The sequence below is a fragment of the Sylvia atricapilla genome, chromosome 1, assembly GCF_009819655.1.
Source record: "Sylvia atricapilla isolate bSylAtr1 chromosome 1, bSylAtr1.pri, whole genome shotgun sequence".
NCBI lineage: Eukaryota > Metazoa > Chordata > Aves > Passeriformes > Sylviidae > Sylvia > Sylvia atricapilla.
Window position 1 is genome coordinate 95,129,490 of NC_089140.1, and position 9,437 is coordinate 95,138,926.

Below are 9,437 nucleotides of genomic sequence, written 5' to 3' on the forward strand. Positions count from 1 at the left end.
CCGTTTAATTTCTCCTAGCCTGTGAATCAAACAATTAATTTCCTGCTTAAACACATGGCTCATCCTGTTAATTAAGTACATATTAGCAATATCAGACAGAATATTTATTTAAATAAACTTTGTTTGGAGGATCCAAATTGTACTGGGGAGCCAAGTTCAAGAAATTCACTGGAGCATCCCAGATGTGCAGGAAGGATGTCCAATCTGTGGTGGCAGAAGAACATGTATGATACTTATCAATGCTTAAGCCTACCACTCCCTGAATATCCATCTTTTTTGGATCTGTGGAGGAAAAAAAACTTGATTAGGGAGTGTTAAAATTTTTAGTAAAGTAGGAATATTTCTGGTTTTGAAAAACAAATTGTTTCAGTATTTTAAACATTATTCCTAACTTTGTCTTTTCTTTGCTGTTTCATTCTTCACAGTTAGGAATGTGAAAAGGTAAACTCAGAATAAAGACAGTGACTTAGTCAGAGCTGGGATTCTTATGTAGCTCACCAAATTATGGGTAAATTAATACTTATCAAATGCCAGTTGCTTATTCAGTTAACTTCTGAACATAAACCTTGCATCAATGAATTAATTTCCTCCACATTCTAAGTGAGTTGTCTGTTTTTAATTCAATTGGTCTTGTTCACTGGCTCAACAGTTCACAAGTTAATGTATTAATGTTTTTATGGAAAGATGCCAGTCATTCCTAACTTTGTCTCAGGAATCACTTGAAGTGAAGCAAAGCTTAAGAAATTTGAATGTTGGAAGTATATTTTAATGGATGTAGATCCAGACATTTTTTATATGCTGCTGGTCCTACCTACCTGAGCAATAGTTTGGTTTACTAATCTGTACCACAAGGGAGGAAATGTCTCCATAGTACTAGTAACACTTCCATCTCTTGGATCATTTTCTAACGAAATTCTTGTCTCTATGTTAGTAATTGCAAAGTCTGAGACAATTCCTCTTCTGTATCACTGTCAGATGCTGAGCATTTTCTTTACTACCACCAGTGAGTTTAACACTGGGTTTAAGCATTTGGTACAGATAAATCACTGTCCTGTTTGTCCTTTATAGAAGAGAGCTTTACTATGAGTTTGAGAAAAAGGGAAAAAGAAGCATCAGATTTTTTTTTTCCTTTTGCTCTTCATAACACCCATCTGTCCCAGACAAGGCCTCCAACATTCTGCAAGTCCAACTCATTAATTTAAAGACTCAAATGTCTTTTGGCAAGTAGCAAGGATTCCCTCCATCACATATGTATAATCCTTGCAGCAGTGTATGTCCTCTCCACGTCTGTTCTCTGTGATGGATGTAATACTGCTGGTACTGCAGAGGCCAAGTTCAGTGGGTGTCAGAATATTCCAGGCTGAACTTATGGAGGTATTACAATATTTTTAAATTTTAATTTTTGGAGGAAAATTGATCTTTATTCTACCAAATCTAGAAAAAGACAATGCTTTCATTTATTTTTTTCAGTTTTACCTTAGTGTTTTCCCTCCTTTTCCCTTTTTCTATGGCTAAAACGGGAACATAAAATAGATAAGATGAACACTAAAATCCAAGCCAGAGTGAGAAGAAAAGCCTGACAACACCATCATTGTATATCCTATTGTTGCTAGTGAAAGAAAACAGAGTACAGAAGAACAGAATTTTTGTTCTGGGCATCTACTTTATGTATTGCCATGGGGTTTTGGTCAAGGGCTGTTTCAGAGTCCTTATCATACTTTACAGTCTCAACCAGAAAGTTAAAAAAACGAAAACTGCACTAATCTCAAGGATATTGAGGTGGCTTTTTGGATATTCGTCTACTTTGCCATGGGTTTATGATACAAATGACATATGGTCCTGCTTCTGCTTATAAAAGTTCTTGTTTAGATGGAGATTTTCCAGAATTAGCCAACTTTTTTCCTTAAATATGAAGGTAGTGGTGTGATATACCTCTACTAGTAGCCTCATTTCAATTTCTCCTCTCCTCCACTAAAAAACCCTCTCCCAAACTCCCAAATAAGCAAACCAAATGCTTGAGCAGTGATTTGTAGTGTATCCAGGCCAGGCTGAGAATCAGTTTTTGAACAGATGTAGTATATTGTAGAAACGTATATAACTTTTTTTCCCACACAAATGTGTTAATTTTGATAAGGTTATCACCTTGATAATTAAAGTAAGTAGCTGAACAGTCTTTCCTGTCCTATTTTTAATTTAAAAAATAACATAGATATTTCAGCAATGAGAAGTAATGTGGATTGTGAAAGAATAAATATAGTGACTAAATTTATTTGGTTAAAATAAAAACAAACTTCTCAAACATATATGATTATTGTTTTTTTCTCAACTTACATCAAGATCTTTCTCAAATTTTTGCCTGATGTCTGCACAGACATTAAAAAAAAAATCAATGTGCAAGTGCATTACTTTTGATTTTTCTAGGATGGTGCATTTTGGAGAATTTGTTTCCATGAGAACAGATTGCTGAGCAAAAAAGTCAGCTTATGTGTTATGAGACTGATCAATGATTTTTCTGAAGGCAAGATGTGCTGCATTGAATGGGTAGAGGGATTAAAATAAACCAAGCAAGTTCAGGGATACACATCAAGAAGACTTTTGTTTCCTTCCACTGTTGATGAGAAATGTCTTATGACATAACCAATGTTCTGGTAAGAAGTCAGAGTAACAGGGTAGCCTAATTTTTGAGCAGTGCATGTCCACTATTTTTCTCTGCCTAAATTCAATACATGTTGGAGATGGAATACTTTTTTGTGTTTATATAGAACTACACTAAGGAGTAGCTGGCTGGAACTTAACATAATTTTTCAAAACATTGGATGAACCTCTACTTTCGGAAAAGAATTTTTGTATCTTAGACATGGGAAAAACTGAATGCTGATTTTTTCTCAATGAATGTTTTTTTCCAGTTGCACTTGATTTTTTTTCTTCTCTTGGAGAGATGGTGTTTTGCCTTGTGGATCAACAGGAAAATGTTTAAAGCTAAATATGTTTACTTTCCAAGACTTTTGTTTAAGAACTTAATCCCGGAAGCCATCTCTTCTGATGGTGTAAATACATTATGAGAGTGACCAGGACCACACTGGACAGCAGGTTCTTCATTCTTTGGGGCTTATTGTTTTACAAGGCATACCCTGTACACTTGCTATGAAACTTCTGTGTGGGATTTTTTGTGAGATCTTCTTCCTTCGGCAGTAGTTTCCTTTAGAATTGAAGCACAAAATACATATCAGTCTCTCTGTTACCAGAGCATAAGATAGAGGAGAAAATTACAGATTAACAACTGTACAGACTTTTATTTAAAAATGTGTGTTTGGAAGCAAAAGGAATAATATATGGATTTGCAATGTGGCCCTTAGAACTGTAAGAGCTTCAAAGATGCAGATTTTTTTTTTAACTTTCTAATGTAATTTATAAAAAACATATATTAAAAAATAATATGCATATGTGGAATTCTTGAAGCCTGCATTGTTTTTGATTATACACACTTGTTTGCTTCTAGTTCTAATGGCTCTCACATCTTCTGATCCTTGGAAGTACTTGATTGTAATAATTAATAAACAATCTTTTTTTATGTTCAATTGTTCTGACTTAGTATTTCTGAAATTCTGTTTTGCTCTAGTTTTAAGTAAAGGCATTAGAGACAGCCTACTTGGCTTCACTAATGGAAAATTTTGCCTGACTAATCTAGTTGTTTTCTATAATGGAATGACTGCATTGTTGGGCAATGGAAGAGCTACTGACATGAAATTCCATGAGGATCTTGATATGGCTCCCCCGTAACATTCTTCTTGCTAAATTGGAGAGTTATAGATTTGGTGGTGTTGCCAGATGAAGAACTGTTTGCACCTCGTGCTTTATAGTTTTACAACTTAATAGATTCAAAGTGTTATACAATAAAAGTGATAAAACTGTCTGTAATTCTGGAAAAAAAGCTTTGAAATATCATGCTGACATTAAGCTGAAGTCTGCTCTCCTAAAATCCATGGCTGTGGTCCTTCATTGTGCCTTGCTCCCTCCTCTTAGGATCTTAAAATCTCTCAGAGCACTGATCATTGCACCAAAGTTGGCCTAGACTTTCACACTCACAAAAAGCCCTTCATTTTTCCTAACTATCAGACCCAGCTCCATCACCTATGTTGGCTCCTCTGTCACCTGTATCACAAAGACTGTCTCTGGCTCTTGTATCACAAAATTGCTATCACTGGCCTCCATAAATCTCCTAGGGTTTTGTGCTCCATTTTTTAGTGCTTCCAGCAGATATCAGGGTGGTTAAATATCGCTGGTTATTTACAGAGCACTGCATGAAAAGTTATACTAGATACAAGTTAATTTAATGATCATGATGATTGCAGTTATTTTCATACAAAGTAAAGAGTACAGAAATAATAATTCAGTATGGGTTTATGGCAAATTGATTTCACTAAACTAGCTGTATGTAGTTTTATGAAATGCCAAGTATTACAAATGTTAAGCATTAAATTTCTTTATATTTTATTAACAGAATGGTAATTAAATATATCTAATGAATTTTGGTTACTGTACAATGTTTTTATTATAAATCTGAAATGGTATTAAAGAAAAATAGCATATATTAGGTGGACTGAATGTGGATTAGATTACATATCTCACACAGAATGAGCAAAGAGCCATTGACTATTTACATCCGTGGGACTGCTGTAGTCTTACATTACTTTTCTTCCAAATCACAGATCAAACCTTCACTGATAAATGTGAATGTGTTACAAAATGAAAATTTTTATTATTGAAGAGGACACAGCACTTGTGCAATGCTATTTCTTTTTTATCCAATGACAAGTACTTTATTTTACCATTATGTGGTGTATAATTGTACACCACTAATAAAGTTGTTATTTATTCTGCAGCTCCTGCTTACAGGATTAATAATTGAAAAGTGTGGAAAGCTGTAAGAATAAATATATTCTAAAAAACTTCAGTATTATTATGTAAGTTTAAGCAGTAATATACCAGACAAATTAACCTGAAGCATAATAGATAGGCATGACTGATGTGCAGTTGGAAATGCAAGGAAAGGAAGTCCTGCTGAAAAACAACTGTGGAAGAGTAATCTGTGGAAAAGTAACTTCCAGAAATTGACACAAAATAAAAAACAATCAGCTATCATTACAAAGAGTAAGCTAGCATAAAAATGCAATAGGGAAGAAATTATTGGTTATATCTGCATTAGGAAGACTTTTGGGTTCAGACAGAACTGAAAAATGTTGTGCACATCATGATCAAACAATTCCTTGAACATCTGTACTTAATGGCTTTATGTGGAAAAACATTAATTTTGGGATTCCGATTGTAATTTCTATTTTTTTCACACTTGCTTCCCTGTGGTACCAACCAAAGCAGTTTTATTTTAATGGCACTAACATTTTAATCTGTCTTCACCTCCCATTGGAAAATTTAAATTAAATAAATCATTTAAACATTTTAGTAGTTGTTATTGCACTATCATATTCTACTTATGCATTTCAGCTTGTCAAAGAATGATGGGATGTTATGGGTGTTTTAATGAAAGACTACATTAAAAATTCCACAGTAATGTAAAATATACTGCAAATGAGTTCAAAATTAAAGGCACTTCGTATCCTTTATTGCATTCCTACAGTTTAGCTTGCTTGTTTTCAAACTAACAGCTGATAGTATGTGATAGGAATACAGAAATCAAACTGGTATATAACATATGCTCAAACATCAGAGATTTACTATTTCCTTTTACACTGGACTACAACAGTGATTTTCATATGTATATATATCTGCAATTATGTCAGTATTTTGTAAAAAAATTCAACTAGATTTAACAAGTTGCATGTAATTATGTACATATTCATACTTACTTTTTAGCTACATGAATGCCATGCAAGGAGATCAATCTACCTAAGGAAGAGATTACTTTGAATTGTAGATTGCACACAGACATCGCAGGTCATTTCAAACAATTGTCTTCGTACAGCTGGACAGATTTGCAAGAGACAGGTACCACAAACCACCTTTAAAATCAGCTTAACTAAGATGCCTTTTTGAGTCTTGAACCCTGGATTGATAAGCAATTATTGATGTGACTTTTATGCTCCAAAATCCTCTAGATGCCAAAACAATGTCAGTGGATGTGAAATGAAGACCTAGTGACTGAAACAGTTAAGGAGTATTCTAAATTGTTGGCTAAGTCCAGAGCAATTTTTGGGGAATCTTCCTCCTCCTTCTCTGGCTTGGGTGTCTGCGGGATTGTTTCTCTAATATTTTCTTTCACATCTGTTGTGAAGCATTTTTTTAGCATTTCATCAACCTGTTTCCCCACAGACCACACCAGCTTGTCTGATGGTCTTAACTTTGATCAATGCTGGTCCCCTGGATTCAGCTGGAATGGGCTGGAATCAGCTGCATATGAATCAGACCCTGACCTCTGCTTGTAGCCCCTGCAACAATCAAAAAGTTATCCCTCAATACAATTATGCACATGTAGCGTAGGTTCTGATTCTTTACATGGTATACCAGTAACATGGTTGGAAAAACACGTGCTTTCTCTGTCTGCGATTTCCTTTTGATTTGAGTTGCCTTCTCAGGTTTTCTTTCTTAAAGCTTATTGCAATGAAACTAAAAACATCAATGGACACCAATATTGAAATTCATAAAGAATATAATTGGGAAAAACCCCCAAAACTTCAGCAGAAAACTAAAAAAAAACCCAATAAAGTTGGGCATTTTAGTAAATCTATTATTATAATTTACCTTGCCTTGAATATTACTAATGTACTCATTAAGTAAGAAGCTCATTAATATATTAGTCTTAAGAACATATTTAGACAAAGTGAGAGTTGCTGTGTAAACATACCTTTATAGGCACTTCCTGTGGCCTGGTTATGATGATGGGAGTAGCACAGTCTCCAACTCCTGTTGATTCCAAATGCCACTGACAGGAGTCACTGGAAAGAGTAATGCACAAATAGGAAAGCAGTGCCACATAGTTTAGATGTCTTTTTCCATTGATTGTGAATGGCCCTATGTAGCTCCAAGGCATGTCTGGAGCATCTCTGGAGTTAAACAAAGATTGGCCCTCTGAAACCTTACAGATTAAAAAAACAAAACAAAACCCAAAACAACTGAAAAAAACAAACTAACAGTTGTCTTCATCTAAAAAATCCCCATGAGGCATTCTCCCTACTGCTAATGGGTACTTAATGGAGCTGAATCTATGGAAAAATAACCTTATGATTAATGGCTTCATGACTAGATTGTTCTGTCCTGAGTTGGGGAACATTCAACCTGAGCAGGAAAAGCTACTCCTTTATCATTTATAGTTAGATGGAAGAATTTCTGGAGTTCGTGGGCCACAGGATCCGGGGGAGATGTGAGGGGATCCATCTCTTACCTAATATTGGAGGCAATCAAGGCACAGGAATGAGAGTGGGCTTCCAGAGCTAGTTATTTGTAACATGTATTTCCTGCAGCAGTATCTGGCTAAGACAGAAGCTGCATGAACAAGGATCAGAATCTTTTTATTACACTTTCAGCCTTAAAGAGCTGGCTAGGTCTAGGTTGCCCTGGTTTTGGTTAGTATCACATAAAAGTAATTGATTTCTGGTTTCCAAATGTCTATTGCAAGAAGATTAATGAGTTTTAATTTTTCTGGGGAGATGTTACTTCTTTCTTAGACAGAACATAGTCTTATTTTCTGTGAGTGATTGTTCTCACCAGTAGGTTATCATGAAAATGGTGTCATTAAAACTTTAAGGTTCTTGCCATATGTAACTTTCCTTCTCCAAGGTTCTTGAATCTTGTGGCAAAATAGGCTTCAGAAAGAAACACAGGGCTTGAGGAGAAAAGTGCCTTTCTCTTCCAAGCAGTCACATCTAACTCCATGTGAACAGTAAATTTAAGCCTCTGGGGCACTAAGGCTTAGTAGAGAAAGGTTCTCTTTGCAGTACTGGAGAAACTGGGAAATGGACATGAATGAATGTACATATGTTGCATAGGATTTAATTCCCAACTACATTTATGAAGACTATTTCAACAGAGAGCTCTGGCATCTTTCTGAGATTACTGAGTTTTATAGTGGAGGGAAATGATGTATATCTCATCTATCTTAGCGTAAGTGAAGCATGTAATGCACAACCATGTTGAAGAATTTAGGCTAAAATGAGAAAGACAGGATTTTTATAAGGATGATAAAGTGGGGAAAAAAGCTGAAGGAGAAGAATTAACTTATGTCAAAAAAAGAGAAAAGATTACTAGTGAAATTCTCACAGGTCAGAGGTGTCAGAGATGTTATTTACTGTTTTTATGACCTTGGAGGGATAATAATAAAAGTAAAATAAAAATAATAATATTAATAATAGTAGTAATAATAGTAGCAGTAGTAATAACAACAACAACAACAATAATAATAATATAAAAGCCATAAACAAAAATGGAGCAGAAAACTGATGCAGAGCTTTTTTCATTAAGAAAAAAAAGATGGGAGACATTATCAGTATAAATGAAGATCGAAATATCATGTTGGAAGTATGACCCTCAACATATATGTATGGCTAAATGTCTGGAATAGTAGAACTTGAATTATTATAAAAATATGAACATATGCTTTGGCTAAAAATTAACCACTGAACGAGGAAGCCTTGATACGATTGCAAGTCATCTGTAATTAGTACTAGCTTCTAAAAGGTGAGTTAATCATTGGAAACATCAAAGAAGACACATCTGCATGTGTGGAGAGGAATTGTCATGTACTGGATAAAAATTTGTCAGTGTACTACAGTTCATCAATTCATGCACTGTAGATTTGTCATCTACAATGCTAAATACAGCTCCGTTCACGCATATTCAAGATGGAAAAAATTACAAATATTCCTCTATTAAAATAATACAGTGAAGGATGTACTCTTTCTAAAAGAGGACAGGAAAAACTGGCTTATTTAGCAAAATGAAAGCATAAGGGGTACATGAAGCACATTACTTGAGGTACAAGAGCTGTTCAAACAAAATTATAATTCTAGCCTAGCTTTAAGTGGCTGTTAAACTGGACAGAAATATATTCAAGGAAAAAAAAAAAAAAAAAAAAAAAAAAAAAAAAAAAAAAAAAAAAAAAAAAAAAAAAAAAAAAAAAAGCAGAACATATCTTTTGGCAATTGTAAGAATGAAATTTTGAGTAGTAAACAAATGGAGTGACATGGAAAAGACACATTTTTTTTTTAAGATAGAGTTTGAGAAGTTTATCAAATAATTTAAGTAATGTGATCTTCTGCAGTGGAAGGGGATGACTGAAGATATCACAGGTCCCTTAATGAAATAAGCCACAGCAGGAATAGCTATCACAGAAATATCAGCTGATCACTTGTCTATCATGCTTGGTCTCTAGGAGCCTTGAAGAATTCTGTGAGTTGGCTGACTGCAATACTTTATTTTTCATGTGA

General features: G+C 34.5%; 1 long non-coding RNA gene across 1 annotated transcript in view; it reads right to left on the reverse strand.

Annotated features, from left to right (window-relative positions):
- LOC136366995 (uncharacterized) overlaps positions 1 to 9,131 on the reverse strand; it is a 139,023-nt gene extending 129,892 nt beyond the window's left edge. The window contains exon 1 of the long non-coding RNA XR_010744620.1: positions 9,045 to 9,131. This is a non-coding gene — a long non-coding RNA (uncharacterized lncRNA). The remainder of the gene's footprint in view (positions 1 to 9,044) is intronic.
- Positions 9,132 to 9,437: the final 306 nt, after the last annotated feature.